The sequence below is a fragment of the Canis lupus genome, chromosome 15 (genome assembly GCF_011100685.1).
Source record: "Canis lupus familiaris isolate Mischka breed German Shepherd chromosome 15, alternate assembly UU_Cfam_GSD_1.0, whole genome shotgun sequence".
NCBI lineage: Eukaryota > Metazoa > Chordata > Mammalia > Carnivora > Canidae > Canis > Canis lupus.
In genome coordinates, this window is record NC_049236.1 from 39,825,324 (window position 1) to 39,852,508 (window position 27,185).

General features: G+C 41.2%; 1 protein-coding gene across 6 annotated transcripts in view; it reads left to right on the forward strand.

The window, feature by feature from the left end:
- The window catches only part of NR1H4 (nuclear receptor subfamily 1 group H member 4), a 110,987-nt gene that overhangs the window by 26,141 nt on the left and 57,661 nt on the right, over window positions 1–27,185 (forward strand). For 3 of the 6 annotated variants that reach the window (XM_038558795.1, XM_038558796.1, XM_038558794.1), the window contains 2 exons: window positions 11,110–11,343; window positions 13,029–13,264. The gene's annotated coding sequence lies outside the window, so the exon portion shown is untranslated. Of the gene's footprint in view, window positions 1–7,753; window positions 7,874–11,109; window positions 11,344–13,022; window positions 13,265–27,185 lie in introns of all 6 variants that reach the window. The other 3 variants (XM_038558798.1, XM_038558793.1, XM_038558797.1) reach the window with 2 other exon arrangements.

The window sequence follows — 27,185 nt, forward strand, 5'->3', positions numbered from 1 at the left end:
ATTGTGGTATGAAATGTATTTATTATCGTGGGTCCCAATCCAAAATATTTGAAAAACTCTCATCTATACTCCCCCAGAGAGTACGGTTGTTAGAAATGTGACTTCTGGGAACATCGTTGATATCAGAACTCCTTACAACCAGAGCAGATGAGATGAATGGTCTCCTATGTATTCCAGAAAAATGTAGGCTTTCCTTATAAATCTGTGGACATAAAACTATTGATGAAGCACTTGGGATATTTGCTTGAATTAAAAAGACCACCACTGACCATCCCAAGTAACCATGGAAATCACTGAAGACCCCCACAGTTAGCAGGCCCCGTCTACTTACCCTAAATGACACTAGCTGCTATTTTTTGGAATTTATTGTATAGTGAGCCCTGTTTTAAATGCTTTACACAAGGCTCTCTCTCTCTCTCTCTCTCTCTCTCTCTTTTTAAAGATTTTAAAAATTTATTCATGAAAGACATAGAGAGAGAGAGGCAGAGAGGGGCAGGCTCCCCATGGAGCAGGGACCCCAACGTGGGACTCCATCCCAAGACCCTGGGATCACAACCTGAGCCAAAGGCAGACGCTCAACCTCTGAGCCCCGCAGGCACCCCCACAGGCTCTCTTTTAACCATTATAACAACTTTATGAGGTTGGCGTTGTGGCTCACAGATGAGGTGAAGACCCCGGGGGCCACAAAGATGACTGCGTGCAGTGCAGCTTGGTGCCTCCGCCATCAGGCCCACCTCAGAGGTGGGGGTAGTGAGACCATATCTTCCTTCAGTGTCTGTTTCCTCAGTAATGAACAACTTCATTTTCTTGTGACGGAAAGACTTTCTCTGAGTGGAGTTGAGCTTGCTCGAAGCCCTCCCCAGCTTTATCTCCTGTGTGGTGACATAGAACAGCTGGTCACCGTCCTACTGACAACAATGTGCCATCAAGCAGGGGACAGTAATTGTCTCCTTTCAGAACTGACAATATCAGCTCCTTGAACCATTTCACTCGGCCCTATCTCCCACCAAGCCTTCAATTATCTCCTTGTTTCTTGGTTGCTCCTTGGAGAATGGCTGCGCAGCTGGACTCCTTCCCGTCCTGGGTGGACAGGGTGAGGCCTGGGCGCTTCGAGTTTATGTTCCTCCACACCCCCTAGGGTGGGCACCACGAGGCCTAACTGGGCTGCAACCCTGGGGGCCCCTCTCACAGCCTCCACACCCACAGCTGGGCTTCCCACCACGGATGCGCAGTCACTGGGGCCTACCTCTGGTGACCTTGACCTCACGGCGTGCTGACCCTTATCATGGTCTCCCTACCTCTGCCTCAGCCTGGGGTGCCCTCCCTGCCCTCCGGGTAGCCTCATAACCTCTCCCTTCTTTAAGGGCTCTCTCCTGCCTGAGGACCCCAAGGGCGGCCTCTCACCACCTCTGACCAGCCACACACCTTCTCTCTCAGGAGGCGCTTCTGACTTCCCACCTCAAGATCTGTGTGTAGACATCGTGCACTTAAAACGCTAATTTGCACTGAGGAGGGCACTCGATGGGATGAGCACTGGGTGTTATAGTACATACGGGCAAATTGAATTTAAATTTTAAAAAATGTAAAAAAATAAAAAATAAAACACTAATTTGTAGTTTGACAGAACATAGGTGCACATGATATGTAATTCAAGTGGTGCACAAGGTACAGACCGAAGACATTTTTTCCTAATACCTTGTCCCCCAGAAGTAGGCAACCAGCATTATCAGTTTCTTATATATCATTCCAGACACAGTCTACATATCCAATTTGTGATTTTATGAATGTGTGTGCATATACGCATACACGCATATGTACACAAACACACATGTGTATGTCTATAAATACATATGCACACGCGTGTGTGTGTCCACAGATTAGATAGCCACTACACACCTTTTTCAAAGGGTGCTTGAGCTCGGTTGCTATTCCATTCTGAGTTTGTAAAGAGCTTCCCTTCTTGGTGGCCCCTGGGGCTCCGGTCCATGGATATACCCTCATTAGTGTCACCTGTCTCCATCCAAGCACATGTTGTTCTACGAGCACAGACTTTGACATCAGACTCCCTCGACAGAGGCTGAGCTCGTCGTTGATTAGCTACATGCTGTTGGGTAACTTATTTAACCTCTTTGTGCCTCAATTTTCCTGTCTGTGAAGTGGGGAATCACAATCGCATCTCCGTCCTGGGGCTGTGCCAAGGATTAAATATGAGAATCAGGTGTAAAGTGCTCAGAATGCGTGTGGCACGTCGTAAGCTCTCGATAACTGTTAGCTGTTGATTGCTCTGTGGCCCATGGTTTGCCATTGGATTCGGTGCCGCGGTGCACAGCCTTGAACGAGGAAGTGACCTCCAGATACCTAACAGCCCTTTCAGCACGAGCACCTATCGATGAGGACGAGGCTGGCCTCCACGTGGTGCCGTCCTGGCGGCCCTGTAGTACCAGGCGTGACCTCTTGAGGTGCCCCGGTGCCGCAAGGTCTGGGGGTTCGGGGGAATGGGCTGGATGACAGAGCAGCAGCAGGGTGTTGTGTGGGCTCGGTACACCTTATTGTTTACCAATAAATAAGGAAGCATTTCAGCATTTTCACAATCACTACAGAGCATGTGGAGCATACTGGAATTTCACTCTGTGTTCAAGGATCATTTCACACCCGTGCAAGTGTCTTTTAGGATCGATTCCTGGAAATGGAATTACTAGGTAAGGGTCATGCATACTTGCAATCTGTCCTCTTAGACATTGTACCAATTTACATCTCCACCAGCAGTATATGGAAGTGCTTGTGTCATTCATTCTATTTTTTTAAAGATGTATTTATTTATTTATTTATTCATGAGAGACATACAGGCAGAGGGGTAAGCAGGCTCCCTGTGGGGAGCCCAGTGTGGGACTCCATCCCGAAACTCCAGGATCATGACCTGAACTGAAGGCAGACGCTCAACCGCTGAGCCACCCAGGTGCCCCAGGAAGTGCTTGTTTCTTCATCCTCACTGGTACAATATATTAGCAGACTTCTTTGTATCTCTGCCCATCATAGGTGAAAAGTGGTGTTCCAATGTAGCTTGCATTTCTTTCATTATGACTGAGTGTGGATGTCTTTTTATGTGTTATTGGCCATTTATAGGTCTTTTTTTTTTTTTTGTCTTTTATTATGGTTCCTATTATGATTGAGTTTATGTGTCTTTTTATATGTTCAGGGGTCATATGTACATCTTTTCCTGTATATTATCTTTGCATGTGGTTTTACTCCTTTTTCTTTCGTGTTGATCATCTTCTTATTGATTTGCAGGAGCTCTTCATACATCACATGTAATTAATTCTTTTACTTAATTAACTATAGAGATTTTTTTAACTTGGTGCTGTGCTAGGACTGGAGATAGATTTAAAAAAAACATCACTACAGCACTTGCCTTCAAGAAGCTTACAAATTGGTGAAGGGCACAAATGAGGAAATAAACAGTTGCAATAATGAATAAAAAGTATGTTGAGAGGGGTGAACACGGCGTGCTTTGAGGGTATGGAGAAGAGATAACATTCATATGGACCATGCTGATTAGGGAATTCTGCAAAGGGTAAAGAAAGACTTTGAGTAGCAGATGTTTAATAAGTGATTGTTCTACGGTATAAAGACTGATGTTTTAAGTACTTGGTTGGCTCCCATGTTTCAGAATTTTCAGAATCATTTCTAAGGATACTGCATCACGATTTTCATCATATCTGATTCTGCTCCATTGTCACGGCCTATATTCAGCCCCTGAAACACAAGAGGACAGTATCATCACCACCGTAAAGCTCTGAAAATATGCCTTCTGGATGATAAGTAGCCCTGTCCCCACTGAAGACAGATAGCTTACCATTAAGCTATCAGCTGAATTTCCCAAACAGATGGGGGCCTTTTCAAATATAAAATGGGCCATGTCCCAAATGTGTTCTTTGTTCTATGTATTAATAATCTTTTTAGCAAGCTTTGCATTTAAAATGCAGGTTGGGCATAATGTAACACTCAGGCCCAACACCGACCCTCATCGTTCTATTATATCTTTTATTGAGAACCTGCTGTGAATGTTTCACATCCAATTAACCTGTATAGTAGCACATGGCATTAAATGGGTCATCCTATTTTAAGACTTTTTTTTTTTTTTTTTTTTTTTACAAGAGTTGAATGCAGTTTGGACAATCCACTCCAGCTGGGGCTGGAACAATTGAATGCAAGCCTTGAGCATAACAAAAGTTCTAAACAGCTTCTCTTATATGTTGTTCCTATTGCACAGTGGACTTTTGAAATGGTGTAGGTCATAAACCCTCGAAGCAGCTTGTCCTTTATTTACCAAGGTTGAGAGCCACTGCTTCAGCTCTCAGCAGTGCTGAGGAAAGAATGCCATGTTCATATCAGGAAGACTTTATGTTATTAAGTTAATAGACTGAACCGGCTACACAATTTGTGGGGCTCTGTGAAATGAAAATATGAGACCTTTTTTAAAAAGTTACCAAGAATTTTCAAAACCATAACAATAGAGCATCCATCCAAACATAGAGCCTTCTAAGTGAGAGACCCCTTGTGACCACAAATGTTGCATGCTCACAAACAGCCCTGTTGATGGACTCTAAGAATCTGCAGTGGATCAGCACAGCACGGACCCCTGGGACCACAGATATAGAAGGGGCTTGGCTGTCATGTGGTTGGACATCCTCATTTTGTAGGTGGTGAAACTGGGGCTTAGAGAAATAGATGAGTAGCCCCCAGATACCGGTAGGGAGAAGCAGAGGCAGATCTATAACTGTAGACATAATGTGCTGAAAATATGTGGAGAAGAGAGGTACAGATTACTTGTCACATCCTGAAATTTATAATTTAACCTACTATAAAACCATGACTTATGTTATATATTTTTAAGTAGCTAATTTTGTATACCACTGAGAGTTCCATCACATTTCCATCAAAAGCATTTTCCTACCAGGGAATATAAATAAGATGTGCGTCCTTTCTCTGTTCCTCTGGCTTCCTTCCCCACCAGATTAAGCCCTGAATCCAAGCCACAGCAGCCCAGATTCTATGATCTTTTGGCTAAGCAATCTTTTTTTTTTTTTTTAAATTTTTTTTATTTATTTATGATAGTCACAGAGAGAGAGAGAGAGGCAGAGACACAGGCAGAGGGAGAAGCAGGCTCCATGCACTGGGAGCCTGATGTGGGATTCGATCCCGGGTCTCCAGGATCACGCCCTGGGCCAAAGGCAGGCGCCGAACCGCTGCGCCACCCAGGGATCCCTTGGCTAAGCAATCTTGCCTAGATCTTACCATTGCTCAGTTAGATATCCGCTGTGATCTTACAACTGTGTTATATTGAACTCTAGGCCTCGTCAACACACACGTATGTCAATAAAACAAAAGCTCCACTAATTGGTATGTATCTTTCTATTTACAATGGAAATGTTCACTCTGCTATTTTAAAAAATACACTATTACACTGAAAATAAACAAAGGCTGTTTATGACCCACTAACTTGATTTTATGAACCACTAATGGGTCATGTCATGCAGTTCCAAAGACACTGCTTGGATGTCCATGTTGCTTCTGTACTGGGAGGGCTAATTGAAAACAGAAGGCATCTCATAGGACATTTCCTCTGGAAAAGAAAAGTACCAGCAAGGCCCTCACATGCTGGTGGAGGGCAAGAAATAGACACATTTAGATCCTATTGGGAAAATATAAAATGGCCCCATCTGTCTGAAAGCAGCCTGCTAAGTTTACTATAGAATCTTTTTTTAAAAAATTATTTATTTATTCATGAGAGACAGAGAGAGAGAAAGAAGCAGATATACAAGCAGAGAGAATAGCAGGCTCCATGCAGGGAGCCCGATGTGGGACTCGATCCGGGGACTCCAGGATCACACCCTGGGCCGAAGGCAGATGTTCAACCTCTGAGCCACCCCGGCGTCCCTTACTGTAGAATCTTAAAAATATGGTTGCCCCAACCCATTAATTCCACTCTAGAAAAACAGGCCAAGGAAATAATCTTAGATGTAGCCAAGGGTTTAGCTACAAAGAATGATCATTGTAGTATTATTTACAGTGGAGGAAAATTGGAAATAAGTCAAAGTTTCAGCAGTGGGCCATTGATCAATGAGGGCTTTATACCTATGAACTGAATATTATATAGCTATTAAATTATGTTATATATATAATGACATATATAGTCATTAGTGATGACTGTAAAGATTTAGTGTTATTAAAATTTTTATGATATAGTAAAAGAAGAAAGCAGAGTCAGAACAATATATTCTACATGACATTTTTTTTAAAGAAAAGAGATGTGATATATCTCTTTGTATTAAAAGTTAAGAAAATATATCAGTGTTAATATTCTATGGTAAGAATATGAGTACATTTTATTTCCTTATTTATGATTATCTGTATTTTCTATTTTTCTACACTGACCATTACTACTTAGGAATTAGAAGCAACAATAATAAAGGAATCCTCCAAAAAAAAAAGGGAGGGTCAGGGAAGATACAGGAAGCGAAGTACATTTGATCTAGGATAAGTGGAGAAACTAGCTTCCTAAGTGCAAATAGTAATGTCCTGTCTCATGAGTTACATGTTAAAACAGGTTGTAAATATACATATATTTTTTTATTTGAAGAACCAATATTTTTTCTCTTAGCTTTTCATTTAAATTCAATTCAGTTAATATATAGTGTATTATTAGTTTCAGAGGTAGAATTTCATAATTCACCAGTCCGTATAACACCCAGTGCTCATCACATCACTTGCCCTCCTTAATGCCCATCACCCAGTTACCCCATCTCCCCTCCCACTTCCCCTCCAGCAACCCTCAGTTTGTTTCCTAGAGTTAAGAGTCTCTTATGGTTTGCCACCCTCTGTCTTTTTCCCCCCTCTGTCTTTATTTTATTTTCCATCCCTTCCTCTGTATTCATCTGTTTTGTTTCATTTTTTTTCATAATTGAGTTTTTATTGTTTGTCCTGAGAATCAGTACCGACATTTCGATTTGTACACAATTCTTAATGTACATACCGAAAATCTAAAAAATCACATGGTTGTGATCCTTTTCTAAAAGTTATTCCAGTGATCTTCCAGCTTAAAATTTGGAAGCCAATTTTCCTTAATAGTATATCAAGTATCAATATCTTTGAATGTTGATAGGCTGTTACATGGTTAAGTCCCATTAATTCACAATTTAATACCATGATACACTACATTCTCAAATTTCCAATCCTACACAGCACATTACCATTCCTAGGAAAACTGGACTACCATGACCAAGATGTAACAGAGTACATGGGAATTCTGGTGGGGAAAGCCAAGATCTAGGAGTGGTTTTCTTGAAGAAACAATTGTACCAAAAACAACATGGGAATAGAAGTAATTTAAAATGTTCAAGACCTATTAAATGCATGACTGACTCCAACTTGCCATTTAGTATGCTTGGTATTATAGGATATGGAAACTACCCCATCTATAGAATGTTGAACTGATACCCAAGACAATCAGAGCCTCCCACACTCAGTATCCTACTATTTTCTGGTTTGTACCAAAAAACAACCAGCAAATGATTTTGCTGCAAAAAAAAAAAAAAAAAAAAAAAAGATTTTGCTGCAAAAAAAAAAAAACAACATTTACAGTTTAAAAATGGGTTGAGGTGGGATTCCCTCTTTCTTCAAAATGTTTCTGCAGCTACTAAAAAATCTTGCCTTTACAAAATAGTTGATGACAATATTCCTCTGGATTGTACAGGAAGGAGACAGGGACCACTGACAGGACATGGTATCTGATATGAGTCAGACTTGGCTTCTCTCTCTCCTGCTTTGGAGGAGGCTGGATTCTCCTCATTTTTAGTTTCTCCGTTTTCTGCAGGTAGGTCTTCTTTTGTTTCTTGGTTCTACTTCAACTTGTTTTCCCCTTTGTTTGCACTTTTTTTGTCTAAAGATTTATCCCTTCCTGCTGCCTTTTTGGGCTTCCTATCCACTTTTGCAGGAGCAGGTTTGGCTGACAACCTCCCCGACCTCCTATTGGGCTCCTCCTTCACTGCCCCTCAGCAGAGATGCTGACTTCACTCTTGGGCATCTCGGCAATGGGTCGGTGCCTGCCTGGGGCCTGCAGGCCTGGCCACTGCCCCTCCTCCCAATGCCCCCCTTTTGTTTCTTAAATTCCACATTTGAATGAAATCATATGGCATTTATCTCTCTCTGATTGACTTCTTTTAGTTAATAGCTTAATACCCTCTAACTCCATCCACATCATTATAAATGGCAAGATTTCATTCTTTCTGATGGCGGAGTAATATTGTGAACATTTCATTTTTAAAAGGTTCTGATCATTAAGACTGGCTATCCAGGCTTAAATGAATGTCCAGCTATGTCCTTCACCATCTCTGGTACAGATATCTCTGCAATGCAGGCCCCGTGACTTTAATGAGTCACTTTCAGGTTGATTGTAAAGAGATGGGTCAGAATCTCATGATTTCTAGCTTCTAGGAGATCTCACATCTTATGGGGCTGCCAGTGCTTCTGTTTGCTCTTTCTACACCATGCATTTTCGTGTGATATTTCATGTTAATTTTCACAATAACCCTGTAAGGTGGGCACTGTTTTCCATTATCCTATTAGTTTGGGGAGAAAGAACTAAGACCCAGAGATTGACTTGCTCAAGGTCATAAGATAATACCAGAGTCAAGACTCAAGCCCAGGTCCCTGGCTCTAATACTCACCCTACCATGCTGTCCTAGGTCTTACAAATTTTCTCTGATTTTGAGAGTACAACTTCTTCAGGGTTGTGGTGCCTAACCAGAGAAAATAAGTTATTTAAGGCAGTAGAATAAAGACCACTGCAGACAAACTTCTGATGAGACTGATTCAGTGTTGGGAACAAGATTCACACTCATAGCCAGGACTGAGCCAACGGGGAGAGGCCAACTCAACTACCCATACTTTCTTTCCTGCCCTCCCTCTCTGCATTTTAGTGTTCTCATAGTCACTGCCCTGCGACGCTGAGTGTCCTGTCTCTGTTCTCTTACCATGGTGGTCACCCGCGCCTCCTGCTCTTAGGTTAGGTCACATCTTTGCTATACTAACATTCAAGGTTTACCTATTCTGCTTCCCATTTGCTTTGGGATCTTTTATTTAGTCTTTGACCTATGATGAACTCATTCATTAGGGTTGAGGGGAGGATTTTCAATTAAAAAAAAAGGAGGAATCCTGGAGAAGATAAAGAAGCCAAAGTATTAACCAAAAAATACCAATTTCTGTGAAAAGAGATCTTTGTTTTTGGCAGAGTGACTTTCATGCAACACATCTAATGCTAAAGCAGAGTTGATCACTAACAATATGTTCATAACTTCCTTCATCTCTATCCTAATTCAACAATTAATTAAAATATCCTAGTATTGATAAGCGTTTCATAAATATTTTGACCTCCTGTTTCCCGGCTTAATAGTGGAATAAAATATAGGAGAAACTATGTTAGCTTTGGGGAAAACAAACCTGAGTTTAAAGCCCTGCTTGATGGCTCTTGACAAGTTGCTGATCTCTAAATCTTGGTTTCCTCATTTGTAAAATGGAGATAATACTTCCTAGCTTCTAACTTATAAGGACTAAATATAAGAGGCCCTCATGCCCTCAGTAGGGTGCTGAGTTGGCTTGTTCTGGCTCACAAGAGCCATTTGTGAAGTTTTCAGGAATTTCTGAGCTGGTTGTTAAACATAGCCACATCAAAAATTAAAGTATATAAACTTCCAATTAAATACATTAAAAAAAGATGTAATAGATACTCAAAACTCATCACATCCTAGTTATTTTGCTATATTTTACAATTATCTATAGTCCTCTGGTTATTTATATCTATTGTATGTGTAAGGTGGAAATACTCAGGAATGGTACACCATCTCATGTTAGATACCATCCTGTTGATAGTTTGCTATGATGATGAGAATATTTACACTACAGAAATGGGCAAAACTATAAATCAGGATTGAATTATTGCTTGGTCAATTGTCTAAGGAAGGCAGGGCTAGCAGACAGAATTTGGCCCATGGATATCTTTGTACAGCCTGCAAACTAAGAAGAAATTTTGTATTATGAAAAGGCTGCAAGATATGACAGAGACCAGATGTGGCTGCAAAACCTAAAATATTTATTTTTTGGCCCTTTAAAGAAATGTCTGCTGTCTCTTGTGTAGGTGGAGAAAAATGTTAATCAGAAAGATTAAACTTCAAAGTGTGTCATGCTTGTAGCCTTACATTGTGAGGAGCACACACACACACAAATGAAGAAATGTTTTCCGCTGTTTGAAAACTACCGATTCAGCAAAGAAGCCGCTTGTGTTACTGATTAGTGAATGAATTTCCAATATACGTGTTGGGACTGAAAGAGGGTACAATTTAATAAATATAATTTGTGTGAGGGTAGTGGCTCAGTAGTATATCACGGATGTGATTTCATGACAACAAATGCATTGGGAAAAGCATTCATGGGCCAGAATGCAGTTCCATTGATCAAATCATAATTGGAAATCGGCTCAATATAAGAGTTTGGCGAAGCCCAGTGGAAGTCAATTGGCTACGTGGAATTTACAACACACAAAAACTTTGTGTTCTGTTATTATTTGTGAAAATGTTCTATATCTCTAAGATCTAAAAAGTTGAAACATGTGAGAGGGCTTCCGTGCACGTGTGTGCATGCGTGTGTGTATACACCCCTCTCTGAAAGCCAGTTGTCAAATGTTACCCAGAACACCACTGCACATACCCCCACAACCCTTATTTCTTCATACCTCCTCCAGGTTCTTAGTTGAAAAACATGGGCCCTCTTTACTTCATAGGATTATCCAAGCTACCTCCTGGCTCAGAGCCTTTGCTGTTGCCTTTTCTTTACCCTCCTCAATACCTTTCACTCCCCCTACCCGAGATCCTTCAGATCCAGTCTAGTTGGCCAGATATGATAGTGTGAAGTGCTCAGGGAAAACCAGTAGTAGCTAATGCTGACATAGTGTGTCTCTATATTACTCTAGTTGGACCAGCACTTTGCACATATTAACTGATTTAATCTTCATCGTAACACTGTGGAACAGGCAGTCATTATATGTCAATCTTACAGCTGAGGACACATAGAGATGTTAAGCTAAACCCTGAGGTCTACCATCATCCAGTTGATTTGTGGCAGAGCTGAGATTTGAACCCAAGTAAGAGATTTCAGAGTCTATGTCCTCAACCCTCACCTTCCACTGCTGCTGGGGAGAATGAAATCACAACACAGGCTCTCACCATCCAAGAAGAACTGGTCTAGGAGTCATGCAGGAGTCCTTTGGACAGCTCAGAGCTGCAGAGCAAGGTGAGTGTCATCATGGACCCTTCAAGTGGGAGGGGAGAACTTACGGGGCTGGGTTCCCCCTCTTCCTTGTGATGAGGGGTGTGTCTGGGTCATGCTTCCATATTTGGGAGCCCGTAGGCCTGTTGGACCTATGGATGCTAGTCAATTAGAGAAGTAGAATATAGCACTCCTGAGAGGTTTGAATGTACACCTTCCACTAACTTTACAATGGGAAACATGGGTATGTGCCTATATATGGGCAACACCCACAAACCCATGTGTGCTCACGCTATTTTGGAAAGTTGTCCTTTTCTCAGTTCACTCATTGATTTAGCTAACAAAGAGTTACGCAATACTTTCTCCATGGGAGGCACTCTGCTAAAACCAGGGATGGATACAAAGACAAGTTGGCCACCATGCTTTCTTTCCAGAATTTTTTCTTGTATAAGCGGTAAGTAGGTCACTATAATATACAAGGTCAGAGGATTTGAGGGACAGTGAGAGAAGTACGAATAAAGGATGGGGGGGGGGGGTTGGTGGGCAGAGTAGGGGCAGAGGAGGAATGGGGTTGGCTTCAGGGAGAACTTAGCACTTGAGATGGCCTGGCAGACATGAGGATGTGAAAGGAAGGTGCTTTAGGTAAAAGAAGGAACTTGTGCAAATGCACAGAGCCAGGGCAGCTTGGCCAAGGTGGGCAAGATGTTAAAGTCTCTGAAGAGACAGGAGGTAAGAAAATACTAGAAAGATAGATTAGGGTGAGATTGTCAGAGGGTGGGAGGACTTCTAAATGTCAGACCAAAGCATTTTAAATGTATTTTTTTCAACAGTGGTAACCCCTCAGGGGATTTTGATTAGGAGAGCATCCAGCAAGGTGCTCACTAGGTATGTAGTATGCAGATGACCAGTCAATATTAATTCAATTGATAAAGCAGAGAAATAGTAATGGATGAAATTTATGGGGTGCTTGCTATAGGTCAGGCACTTTTCACACATTTCAAACCATGCATGTAATTCTCACCACAGCTCATGAGAAGCTCTACCTCTACCTCATAGAGGGGGAAAGTAAGACTCAGAGATGCTATGTGTCTTGTCCAGGGTTGTGACAAACAAGTAGGCATGTGACCAAGGCCTACACTTTACGTGGCTATGCCACTTGGAAAACAGAGACAAGAGAAGAAAAAGAAAGAAACAGAAAAGGAATATGAGGCCAATGTTGTTCTTCAGAAAGGAGGCTGTGGTAGGCCCAAATTAGCCAAGGAACAGAGTGGGTTGGAAATAAGAGGAATTCCAAAGATAGAATCCACATGGATCTGTTATTACTTGCTCTAGGAGGCCCAGGAGAGAAAAGGGTCAAAAAGGCTCAGTTGCAAAAAAAAAAAAAAAAAAAAAAAGGAAGGCTCAGTTGCTAACTTCAGCCCCCAGGAGGTGGGAGAGCTATTAAAAGAAATTGGGGGGTGGGGAGGGGGAGGATGGTTCAGTTCAGACCATGCCTGTGGAACCTGGGGACTCAGAACCCTCCAGGGGAGTCTGAGAAGAAGTGTTTTACAAGGCGAGCCTCAGGGCCCCTCATCCAGGTCCCATTCCCTACTCTGAGCTCTGGGAGTTTGTTCTGGGAATCTTGAGGCCCTCCCAAGTTTCCTTTCTATGTTTATATCATTTATCAGAGAAAGGATTGTTAATGACTAATCTGTGTTCATGAGGCACAGAGCCAAAGAAGAGATGTTGCTGCTGAGCTGGAAGGCTGCCTGTGATCATCCACAGCTTTTACTAGAGCTCCCTCCTCTTCCTCCTCCTGCTGCTCACCCCACTGTCTCCTGGACTCACCCCAATGCAAACCCAGGATCTGAGCGCTAGTAGCAAAATCGCTGTGGTTCGGAGAGGAGGCCTGGACTCAGAATCCTCCCAGGCCTTGAAGGTTCATCTCCAGCCTGAGACAACCCAAGTAAGTAACCTCATTCCTCAGGGGCCAGGTGTCTGTCTCAAGGTGACAGAGGGGAAGCTGTCATTCAGGATTTCTCTTTCACATTGAGAAGTTTGGTTGATGAATGAATTCTAAGTCAGTAGAGTTTGAGGTAAAGTCCTGAAAACAAGAAGGGGAAGAAAAAGATAGAAACTCTAAAAACAAACAAGAGGAAGCAGGAGTTCATGGGGTCTAACAGCTGCTTACCTTATTAACAATTTAGGACTATCGTTTAAACATTGTGGTCATCCGGGAAAATTACTGGAGACGGTGAATTTCAGGAATGTCTCTGTTGTGAGTCCATAGACAATCTGACCTGAACAGTGTGCTCGATTTGGGTGATTTGTCAAACCTTGCTGTGACTTTGGAAATCTTGCTAATGTCAAATGACTTGGGATCTGGGGACAGGATGACATTTAAGCCATGCTTAACCGAAGTAAAAGTTTTTCCTAGGAGAAGAGTGGCTCTGAAAAGCTTTCTCTTTTGATTTTGGTTGTAAACATGCTTTCCACTTATCATGTTACTACTGGATAGAAAAATTTTTAAAAGACAGAAAATGTTAGGAAGAACTTTGATATTAAAATTATCCAAGGTCCAGATCTACAGATAAGGCACCTGTCCGCTTACCGCCGCAGGGAGTTAGGCAACTAACTATAAGGGGAGCCTGAATCCTTTCTCTTAACCGAGTTTTTACTCAGAAGGGGGAGGTGATACACATGACTCACTTTGGATTCTTCCTCTGGGAAACTCACCTGAGTTTGTTTGATTGATTGATTGATTGATTGATTTAATTTTAATTTTAATTTTTTTTTAAAGATTTTATTTCTTTATTGAGACACACACACACACACAGAGAGAGAGAGAGAGAGAGAGAGAGAGAGAGAGAGAGACAGGCAGAGGGAGAAGCAGGCTCCATGCAGGGAACCTGACGTGGGACTCGATCCTGGATCTCCAGGATCACACCCCGGGCTGCAGGCAGTGCTAAACCACTGCGTCATGGGGGCTGCCCTCACCTGAGTTTTAAAGACGGCCGGGTTTGAAGGACCTCGGCAGTATCGACAAGAAATGCAGAGAAATAATCGTTTTGAAATAATGAGCCATCACTGGGTTTCTAGCTGTGATTTTCTGAAATACTGGACACTTTCATCTTTGAGCCACCCCCTCTTCCAAATTATGGACCTGTGCCATTTGCACTGTGGACCTTTCTGTTTTTCTCGGGGTGTTGCAATGTGGCTGATGCAACCTGCTGGGAGCTGATAGGTACCAGCCAGGGATGACACACTCTTGTCCTGGGACCCTCTCTCAGGCTGTGGTTTCCTGCAGGCTCCTCTGGTTTCTCCCCACAGCTGGAGAGGGCGAGGACTGTGGCCTGGCCTTCCCATACCTCCCCCACCTGGCCAGGCTCTAACAGAACCACCCAGCCCTTGGGAGGCCCCGGGGAGTTTGTAAGCAAAGGAAGGGAAGTTTGCGTAGCCGTGGATGTGTGAAGGAGCTAGCTGCCTGAGAGCGCCCACTGATGAGCTGGCTTCACCCCACCGCCTGTTTCCTTCTCACTATAAGCCTACTTGGAAGTTTTTTCTTACATTCATTGGATAGGTGAGCAAACAGGCTCAAAGAAGACAACTCATTTTTTTTCTTACTTTTTTTTGACTAACACGCTATCCCCCCAGCGTGGGGTTAGGCCTCACACCCTGAGATCAAGAGTCACATGTTCTACTGGCTGAGCCAGCCCACGTGCCCTCTGAGGGGACCCAGAGCCCATCCAGGGTTGCAGTTAGGAAGGAGCAGGTCCTGAGCACGAGGCAGGCCTTTGTGACCCTGTGGCCCTCTCCTTGCCACCCCCACATTGTGGGAAGCTGGCAAAACCTGAGACCTGGATGACGGGAGGCTGCGCAAAGCAGCTGGCGGATTTCAGGGGTGATGGGCGCAGGTGCGAAGAGTCCTAAAGCCCCGTGGGGTGTTTTGTAGGGGCCCTGCCATGAGCAGGGGCAAGAGGAGGCGCTCAACGCCAGCTTCAGCCTCGAGATTGGTCTGGGAGTACCGGTCGGGCCGTGAACCCCCAGTCGGGGTGTCCCAGAGCCACTAGGCACTGCTGTGGCTCAGAGCTGCAGGCTGGGAAAGCGGAGGTGGGGGGGACCCGCGTCCCCATCCCCGTGTGACCCACGAGAAAGGGCTGGCTGGTCCTTGGGTGGTGGGGTGGCCACAGGAAGGCAAAGGCACGAGGTTACGGTTCTTCGATGGGAGAAGTTCCCCTTGGTTGGGCTGCGAGCCTCCTCTCCCCTTTCATCCTAGTAACAGGAAGGGCTAAGAGAAACAGAAACAGTGTCCTTGTGTCCCTCCTCGGAGCCCCTCTTCCTTCAGGGGGACCGGTCCCCGCGGCGCAGGTGTCCTCCTTGCCGGACATGCCCACCGCCTCGCTCCCCTCCCTCCCACCCTCCTGCCCTGGCCCCTGTGCCCTCCCCCGGCAACTCTGTTCTTTCAGCTCGTCCCTTCCACATTTGGTGACAAGCGACTGTCAGCTATTCGTACTCCTTTTCCTTTATAAGTTTGTGTCAAAATGCTCCTGACATAACGCGACTTGATGGTGAAGGGAAATACCGCGCGGAAGTCACGCAGCTTTTTTCTTGCTTAGGTCTGAGCATTATAGCAGAGTTCCAGTGTCTACATTTGATATGTGTGAATATAACATCGTTTTGAATCATTGTTATTTTTCGAGATAAAATCCTAATAAAACTTGGAGATTTTACTTTCTGCTCTGAATACAATCAATGCTGCAGTCAACATCCTGTGCGCCTGTGCAAAGGACGATATTTAAGAGTCAGAATTGCATTTTATTTTAATATACACTGCTTGGGGGCCCGCCAGAAAGACTAAAATCGATGACACCACCAGCAGACTCTGAGAATACACATTGTCATGCAAGAAACTTTTTTTTAAATTTTATTTATTTATTTATTTTTTTTGCAAGAAACTTTTGATAGGTAGAAATGGTATCTCCTTATATTAATTTGTATTTTTCTGATTATTAATTAATTTCAGACGTTTTATAAAGTTTATTGGCCACTTTTATTTTCCTTTCAGTGAATTTTCCTCTTTATATCCTTTGCTAGTTTCTTTCATGGATTGTTTATCCTTTCTGTTTTTATTTATAGCAGTTGTTTTTATATTGTTTGTACTGATTTTTGGCTACTACTTATGCTGTAAACATTTCCTCCTGGTTTGTTCATGTATTTAGCTGTTCATGGTGTCTTGATCTGTCTTTTTGATTTTAATATAGTCGAATTTATTTTTTTCCATTTATTTCTTGTTTAAGAAATTCTTCACCCTTTCACTCACACAGGTCATGGATGTGTTTTCTTATATTTTCTTCCAATAATTTTATGATTTTAAAAATCTTTGATCCACCTGAGAATTATTTCAAGAATGACACAAGATAAAAATCTTTAATTTTTTTTCCCTCAAAGGAATAGTTCATTTTCTGGACGCTATTTCTTGAGTAGGTCATCTCCACTGTATGCCCTCTGCCTCATGTAATGCCTGCTCATGATTAAATTCAAAAGGCAGCCCACCACCCTCAGGAAGATTTCCTAGTCACATACATGCTTGACGCCCACCAATGATTCCTATTTAGGATAGAAAATTGAAACTCCTTACCATAGTCAACAAGGCCAAATGAAAGCTATCTTCTCTCAGACTTCATCTCTTATACTGTCCCTTTGCTCACCTGTCTCCAGCCTCATCAGGCTTTTGCTGTTCTTCCTGAATTCCAGGCCCACGCTCTTAGCACTTGCTGACCACTCTGCCTTTGGGCTTATTTCCCTCTTGCATGGCTTACTTCTTATCCTCCACTTCTCAGCTCACACGTCCACTCTTCAGGGAGCTCTTTCAGGTTCATTCTATCCAAAATAGTGTCTGATGGCATCGCTCTATACCTCATCCCCTTTATTTTCTTATTAACACCAGTGGAAATCTCACTTTTTATTTGCAAATTATCCATCTCTTCTGCTAGAATGTAAGCCTCTGAAGACAGGTGATTTTTTTTTTCTGTCTCATCTATCTTTCCAAAATCTAGATCAAACCCTGATACCTAGTGGGGAAATTAATGAATGTTGAATGAATGAATGTCCTTACTTGTGTTCCTGAAGGGACTTGTGCTTACCTTTGTCATAACAATCCCCAGACTATTTAATTGGGTTTTCCTTGCCTGATGTTTCCACTAAGCTTCTTGAAGGATCATGATTTTTTTTTTTTTTTTGGTCCTTATATGTCTGGTGCCTGACACAGAGTCAATAAATGTATACTGACTGAATAAATAAGTGAGCAAATGAATTCCTTCTGCATTGACACTGGAAACTGACATTGAGATGTCATTTGTAAAGAGTAAATACATTACTTAAATACTCACTTTCTTCAGATGCCAATAAGACAATGGCCAACATGCCATATTGTTTATTTAGGGGATTATAATCAATATCTAATACTATGTAACAAGCTACCCTAAAACTTAGTGGCTTAGAAAGATAATGATTATTTCTTATAATTCTATGGGTTGGCCAGGTGGTTTTCCCTGGGCTCGATCATGCTACTGATTTCAACTGGAGGATCAAGTAGATCTTATTCCCATGGCTAGGTCCTTGATGTTGGCTGTTGATTGGTATGCTTCGAATGGCTAAGTCTCTCCTGGAGTATTTCATTCTTGGTCTCTTTATGGAATCATGGTCTTAGGACATCATTCCAAGATGGTGAAGACAGAAGCCACAGGTCTGTTGAAGCTTAGCTTCAGAAGTAGAACAGTTCTATTGGTCACAGCAGGTCATAATAATAATAACTCATTAAAGGGGTGATGAAATAGACTTCACTGAATAATGGGAAAAATTGCCAAGTCAGTTTTTTGTTCAAGATGGCACTGGTCTCATTAAAGCAATTTGCATGACTCTTTATGGATTTATTATGAGCCTTTTTAGGACTCACTCTGTGCCAGAAAATGTATATCCATTATTTTTTGAGACAGACTCCTTTCTATTTTGAGCATATCAAACTACTATGGAATAATGCTATGAACTAATGCCTCTGACAATCTGAGAAGTCCTTTAACCCAGATGCGAATGTCTATTAGACACTTCCTTAAGTTTTTTTGAGCTCTTAGTAATGGATCTTATACCCATGATGTGATACCTGGGGCCATTTCTTATTTGAGAATTTTCTGCCCAATGGAAAGACCAAAAAATGCAAAACAGCCTTACGTTTTGACTTAGCATGTCTTGAACCTTTTGTAATTTGCTTTAAATTCTGCTTGCAAAATGAACAGCACCTTCCTCAATTCATCTCTTTCTTTATGAATCTTATCATGTGCAGCTAAATACACCAACTGGCACATTCATTATACTACTTGGAAATCTCCTTAATCATTGGTCCGCAAGTTCACTAGGAAACTTTCCACCTTTTGAGTTACCACAGGTGACAGTGTTGCCAATTGTTTCACGATTACAAAATATAACCCATCCCCTTTCCAGGTTCCTATAGTAATTTCTTCACTGTTCTTCCAATTTCTGGAGTAGTCTCCTTAGTGCCCTTCCAGGCTCTGCCCAATTCCCAATCTCCAAACCAAGGCCATATGTTTTAGCTCCCCCCCCCTTTTTTTAACATCCTCCCTCTTCCAGGTACTGCTTTCTGTATCCGTTATTTTTTTCTTTGTAACAACTACTCCAAAGCATAATGACTTAAAGGAGTAATGATTACTCATAATTAATTTCATAATCACTCATAATTAATTCTCATATTTCTATGAGTCAGCTGAGTAGTTCCTTTGCTAGTTGCGCATGGACTCATTCATGTGGCTTATTCAGATAGAAGATAAACTAGAATGGAAGGTCCAAGATTGTCTTACTAATATGTCTGAAGTCATGGTGTAGCTGTCAGCTGGGACATTTGGGGTGTTCTCTCTGTACAAGATGTCAAGATGTTTTGTATCTGGGGGCATCTGCACAGTGTGTCAGTCTTAAGACAACATTCCTTGATGAGGAGAAGAAGCTCCTAGGCCTCTTAAAGCCCCGACTCACATGTCTTGCATCCACCATTCTATTTGTCAAAGAAATTACCACATCAGCTCAGGTTCAAGGGCTGGAGAATAGATTTTATTCTAGGCCCAGACTCTTAGCACTTGCTGACCATATAGACTTTATCTATTGATGGGTAGTGGCAAGCTCACATTGCAAAAGGGCATGTAGAATGGAAGAATGTGTGGTGCCTACTTTTGCAAATAACAAATAATTTACATAAATAATAATCATAACATTTCAGGACCCCAACAAATTATTTGGGAAAAAAGATGATAGGTCAGTAAGCAGAGGTCTGGTTGACTGAAGTATTTTTGGTTCACGATACCTGAAGGTAATATGCTTTTAAATGAAGACTTTAGAAACACAAAAGAAGAAACAAAATAATGGGCAACCTTGTACAGGCTTAGTTAATTTGTGCAAATGAACACATTGACTGCCTTAGGCAGAAGTGACCTTGCAGAACTGCCAATTCACCCTCACTAGCAATCGGTAGGTGGTTAGTGACAGTCTTGGTAGGAGAGCTACATGAGAGAGCATGAATTTGGAGTTAGATGTGGGTTCACATCCCAGTTGTGCTTCTCACTAGCAGTGTGACCTTGAACCATTTGCTGAACCTCAATTTTCTCATCTATAAAATGCGTATATTAATACCTACTTGGCTTATTATAGATTAAATGAAATAACATAGCACTGATGCTGCCACATAGCAAGTACTCATAAAATGGTAGATATTATTTTATTCCATCTCCCCCAGAATATGTACTAGTTACTGTGATAGTAATAAATACTGTCTGGTTCCTATAAGGCACCACTCTCAGAGTAATGAGTTCCAATGACCATACTGTGTGACTGCTGGTTGGTACTGGCTAAACATTGTGTTATAAATCCCTCTGGACTTTGGGAAGAATCTGTTTACCTTAAATTTGTATTTTTGCCCTGAAAAGAATGACTTCAGTTTGAGTGCTTCTGGGAAGACCAAATCCCTGGAAAAGATAAATTTTTTTTTTTTTTTTTTTTAAGAGCTCCTTTCTCTCTTCTCTTAAGAACATTCTTCTGAACTTTGGACTGAATCCAGGGCTTCCCCTGGGCGTGAAATAATGGTAGCTACAAGAAGTCTACTTTTCTCCTGCTCTTTAAGAATGATTTACATAAAAAAGAATGATTCACACATTTAACTTTGCCTTCAACAACTGGGTTCATCTGAGAAAAATGTTACCAAGGATGGTGTCCTTGGGTGTGAAGAGTTTGTAGAGAACCAGCACGTTACTGGTTTTTATCTTCATCTTCTGAGAACTGAGATTCTTCTAAATTAGAGTCAAAGCTATTTAATTGAAACAGGGTCTTTCCAAGGTCTCTATTTGCAAATGGTTTATGCCTCATCAGAGGAGCTCCACATACCATGAACTTCCTGTGACACATAGTATCTAAACAAGTTAAAAATTGATAACCAGAAAGTGGAAGTCTAAGTTACGAGTCACTATGCATCTTATCACATTAAAAACAAACAGTGTGTACCATCTCTAAAACTATTCCCGGGCCCTTAAGTTAAGACTTAGCTTACAGCATTATACAAATAAACATAAAGTAAAATAAACATTTTGTTCCTGCTTCTACCAATACGCAAGTCTTAAACTTTGAATCATCGCTTCTTTCTTTCCTTCCTCCTTCCTTATGTCTGCTGTATTCAAGTCTCCTCTTTTCCATCTCTCCAGACACTGCCATGCTGAGCACCTGATCACCTCCCTTCAGCCATGAATTTCCTCCTTTCACTGCCTACCCTCCCTATCCCACCTTCTCACTAGAGTACTCTTGAACACAGATCTCATTATGGCACTCAGCATTTCTAGTAGTGCCTCAGGGACCACAGAGTTCCCAAACATTTTATAGAAAGGAATACTTTTGGGGCACCTGAGTGCCTGCCTTCAGCTCAGGTCATAATCCCAGGATCCTGGGATGGAGCTCCGCCTCGGGCTCCTTGCTCCGTGGGGATCTTACTTCTCCCTCACCCTCTTTGCTCTGCCCTCTGCTTGTGCTCTCTCTGTCTCTCTCTCTCAAATAAAATTCTTTTTTTTTTTTTAAAGAAAGGAATACTTTCTCCTCAGAGCCTTAAGAATGTGTAAGAAACATAGAATTCTCTATGAACGTGCATAAGTTTACAGATGAGGAAGATTTTTACATATATAATTTCATTTGATCTTTTTCATTATGAAATATTTCCCATTTGCAAAAAAAAAAAAAAAGAGTAATATCATCACCCTCCCCCCTTGTATTTACCTCCAGCTTGATAAGGGAAGCTTGACAGATACTATGGAAATTCCCTGTGTACCCACCCAGTCATCCTGCAGCGCTCTTCTGACTGTGGGTTCAGCACTTTCATCAAGGACTCTATAGGTTGGAGCAGGAATTGCGAGTGCTTTCTATAAAGACCAGATAGTGAATATTTTAGGCTTTGGAGACTATGTGGACTGTGTCAAAACTACTTAATTCTGCAATAGTTGTGTGAAGATGGCCATAGCCACGTAAACAAAAGGGCAAATTTGGTCTTGGGGAGGCTGGATTTGGCTCATGAATCAGTTTAGGGACCCCTCATTCCAGCATTGATGGTAATACATTGTATTGTTCATGTATCTTTAAACTTACATACATTTTATCAAACTGCCTATATTTTTCCATAACCTGATTCTTTTGCCCAATATGACATTTTTAAAAAAGATTTTATTTATTTATTCCGAGAAACAGAGAGAGAGAGGCAGAGACACAGGCAGAGGGAGAAGCAGGCTCCATGCAGGGAGCCCGATGTGGGACCCGGCGCTCCAGGATCACGCCCTAGGCTGTAGGTGGCGCTAAACCACTGAGCCACTGGGGCTGCCCCCATATGACGTTTTTAATTTTATTCCCATGAATGCATATAGTCCTGGTTCATTCACTTTAATTGCTGCATGGCACTTATGAATATACTTACAGCATTATTCATATACTGTTTATTATAGTCATTGTCTTGTTGATGGGTTTTTTATGCTGTTTTCAGATTTTTGCTATTGGAAACAATGCAGTGAGCATTTTTGTCCATGTCACCTATACAGTTGTGTAGAAACTTAGGAAAAGTTATACCTTTTAATCTTTACAGCAACCCTACTACTTAGACTTTTAAACCAGCATTCGGCTGAAGCTCAGGGTGTAGTGTGGGGATGAGAGTGTTAAGTGATAGTTCCAGATCATACATGAAGCTATGAAAGGTGAACACAGGTCCCCATCCTAGCCTTCTCATATCCCATCCCCCATGACATTTCTGCTAGGCTGCAGGTGTCGTTTCTGTATATGGGTAGCACTGCTGGGTGTGATAGGGGAATTCAAAAGAAATATATGATATTTCATCATAGATAATTATGATTGCTATCTTCTTCAAATTTATGATCTGGTGCGATAGTGGGGAAGATGACAGATGTAGTGAAATCATTAATTAGCACACGAGGGAAAAGATAAATGACAGAGTATCCAGTGGGAAGTTGGGGCATACTTGGAAAAAAAAAATCTACAGAACTGAGAGCTCTAAGAGTACATCAGAGTGAATAGAGGCATACCTCGCCCATGAAAGGCATGTTATAAGCATATAAATCTTCCTACCTAAATATATAGGCTTGGTACCATCTCAAACTCCTAAAGTAACTTAAAAAAATGTGACATGAAATGTGATGATTTATTACAGAGATAAAGAGATGATAATATCTTAGGAAATACTGAAAAAGAATGAACAATAATAGGGAAGGATGATACTAGTATAAGTTAGAGCTGTATGATCAATGGGAAACTAAATTCAGTGTCAATAAAAGAAGGAGCATAAATCAGTGGAAAAACGTATGCAAAAAGCAATTCCAAGAAAACTCACCTTGTGCCATAAACTAAAATTAAAAAAACAATGAAAACAAGCTTTAAAAATTGAATATATTTAATTATATAAATGGAATATTTTTTCAGGTATAGATAATTAAAAGACAACTAAAAGTGTCTGTAGTAAATATTCCAGAATGCTAATACATTCAATATGCAACGAACTCTGCTAAGTCGATAAAAAAGATGAACACTTCCATAGAAAAGTGGCAGAGGACATAAACAGAAAGTGGAAAGAAACTATCATATATGGATGATAAAGATGTAAAAACAGTTAAACTTTATTAGTAATCAAAGAAATGCAAGTTAATACAGTGAGATAGGATTTGTCACCTATCAAATTAGAGAAGATTGTTGAAAGTAATGCTAATGAAGGTGTGGTGAGAAAGGCACCCTTATTGAATGCTGGTAGGAATGTAAATTGGAAAAAAATTATAGGGACACCTGGGTGGCTCAGTGGTTGAGCATCTGCCTTTGGCCCAGGGTGTGATCCTGGGGTCCCGGGATCGAGTCCCACGTTGGGCTCCCTGCATGGAGCCTGCTTCTCCCTCTGCCTGTGCCTCTGCCTCTCTCTCTGTGTCTCTCATGAATAAATAAATAAAATCTTAAAAAAAAAATATAGGATGCAACTTGGCATTCTGTAATGCTTTTTTGTATTGACTGAATTTACTGCAATTTTAAAGCTACTTCCATTTAAAATTAAATTTTAACAAAGTGAAATAAGCCAATCGAGGAAAGACAATTATATGGTTTCACTTATATGTGGATTTAAGAAATAGTGCAAAAAACCTTAAGGGAAGGAAGGGAAACTAAATGGAGAAAAATCAGAGAGGAAGACAAACCGTGAGAGACTCTTCACTCTGGGAAACAAACTGTGGGTTGAAGGAGGGGAGGCAGGTGGAGGGATGGGGTGATTGGGGGACCATCACTGAGGAGGGCACGTGATGGGATGAGCACTGGGTGTTACACTGTATGTTGATAAGTTGAAATTAACTTAAAAATTAAATTTTTACAAGTTTTCAGGAAAATAGGGAATGAAAGGCAGGGACGTCTGTGTGCACATTCATATATTTTTTTTCTCTTTGCTCTGATTCTAACCTTAATCCTTTATGTATTGGCACATGCGTGAGTTCATCTGAATAGAAATGATGGCTCTCTGTTATCTGGGCTTTTATTACTAACTCTGTAGAATTTTGGGGTTCTCTGTCTACAGCTTTTCAACGTTCAGTATTTAAACAGAGTGTTTTAACTGTATTTCTTAAGAGGTGTTCCCCTAGTCCAATGTACTCAGGCATCTCTGGCTGTGGCTGGTGCCTGGGGTGTGTGTGTGTGTGTGTGTGTGTGTGTGTGTGTGACTTCCTTCCCATGTGCATGCTCTCTCATCACTGTGCACCAATTTCTCTATGTGTGCTTGTGGAGGAGAATGGTCCATGCTATTCACAGAGAAAGCCTAAGGGGCAACGTGCAGTTTCGATGAAGTGGACACTGATAATAATTAGTAATACACTCAGTCCAGCGTATTTTTTATTGAAACATTAAAAATCTTAAACTCACTAGATTTTTTTAAGTCCAAATTTGTGTGCATGTTTTTAATTGCAGAAAAGTATGATAGGATGATCAATAATAGGCATTCAAGTAATAAAATGTGCTACATTAGAATAAAATTCTGCGGTGAAGTGGAATGAAATGTGAGCTCACAGAGGAATGGGAATGATAAAAATTTTTTCTAGATGTTGAAGAACATTTTCTGGTATTTCTTTGAAGGATGAGGGAGGCTATTAAATTGCTGTGGTATTTGAGTGATTGAATAGATTTAAGAGTAATGTAACAACGTCAATGTAAGATGTCAATTTTAATGATATGTCAGAAGTAGTTTTTTGCGACTTTTTAAAGTGAAAAACTACAGATATAAACCCAAAAACCTGTTGATGGAGTACATTGTTTTTCAAACTTTTTGTAGGGAGTAAATGAACAAAGCAGTTCAAAGGTGACCAGTGTAGAGAATACCCATTGCTTATGCTCAACCCTCAGAACTACTCCTTCTAAGGAAGGGAGGATGTGAGGGGAGAAAAAAAGCCTTCAGAACTAAGGTGTGGGATCTCTTGGGAGTCAGTCTTCCCATTGCAGTTCTTCCTCCAACAAGGGGGTGAAGAATATTAGAGAGAGGAAGATGTAGAAGTAACCCTAATTAAAGAAATAATCTATATGAAAACACTTGTTAAACTTAGGACATGATAGGTGCTCATTAAATGACAAGCCAGGTGAGGTCAAAGTCACCAATCCCAGTAAGGAGCTGCTGAGAAGTAAAGACCCTACTATGAGGTGGATGTAAGTGAGCTTACACGCCCAAGGCAATCATTACCTATATTCATAGATTGCCTATAGTATTACCTAGTTAAAAAAATTTTCTTCTTCTGTTATTTGTTTAAGGCAGGGGTTATCAAACTCTTTCTGCAAAGGGCTAGCTAGTAAAAGTTTTTGGCTTTGTGAGCCATACATTGTATGCACCAACTACTCGACTCTACCATTGTTGGAGGAGAAAAGCCATAGATATTCCGGAAACAAATGGGTGTGGCTGTGGGCCAGTTACACTTGACAAGCACGTTTGAATTTCATATAATTTTCATGTGTCATGAAATATCCTTCTTTTGATTTTTTTGCTACCTTTCAGAAGTGTAACACCATTGTTAGCTTGCAGGCTGTATGAAAACAGGTGGCTAGCCAGCTGTTCAAGGCCACATACAGTGTTCAAGGGCCCTTTGTACTAAGAGTGGCTGTAGTATCGGAAAGATACACAAGGAATCGGCCCTCGTAGTTGTATTTTGGGAAGGAAAATGGAAAACAGAACTGGAAGGAAGACTTATTTTTCAGGGTAGTGTTTGGTGTGCTCACCATGTGCTTCCATTACCATTCCAGAAATTAAAGAGTTTCCTTTTCTTTAAGCTTCCCCAGGAATCACAAGTCCATCAAACCCAGTTTGAATAGATCTGCCAACTGTTTTTGGATTCTGGAGGGCTTTCTTGTTAGCTAATCAGGGGCACCCACATTGTGGACTTCTAGCAAGGAGTAATGACCCAAATCCTACAGAAATTGAGGAATTGGGCTTTCATTTGGGTGAGAGATCAATAAATTATGTCCTTTGTGCTAATAGGAGAATCATATCCTTGTCTTGTGCCACTTCTCCAGGAAGAGCATGCCAAATGGCAGGGAATTGGGCAAAATGAAGCAGGTAAACAATGAATACAGATCATTTAATTAAGCCAACATTTCTTTTTTTGTCCACCTTTTTAAGAAAATATTTTTTTTGAGAGAGAGAGAGAGAGAATGAGCAGGAGGTAGAGAAAGAAATAGGCTCCCCATTGAGCAGGGAGCCTGATGTGGGGCTCGATCCCAGGATCCTGGGATCATGACCTGAGCCCAAAGCAGGTGCTCAACTGACTGAGCTACCCAGGTGCCCATGAGCCAACATTTCTTGAGGGCTTATTATGTGCCAGGCACTTTATGTAAACATATAAAGGAAAATATGAGAATCTAAAAATGAAGATGAGTTTGCATGGAAAAATATTACAGAGCTATCATATGATGTGGAAGTATGAAGGAGCTTGAGGAACACAACTAAAGATTTAAAAAGGCAGATGTGAGACAGAAGGAAACCCAAAGGAAGAGCCAAAGAACTGAAATCTCCTGTTTTTTGTTTGTTTGTTTTAAAGACCAGAGAAAATGGGTCTTATATTACAGAATACATATCCGGATTGAATATTAGGAAAAATTCTTGACTTTGTACATTGTGGATTTATGGAAATTATTATTATGGGAAACTATGGAATTTTCCATTCCAGAAGAGGAACTCTATCTCGAATAGTAATTGTCTGAATTTTGGGGAGGCTTTTCAACCCATTTATCATACAATATGCAGGCATGTATACACAATCATAATACATAACTAATTGATATAT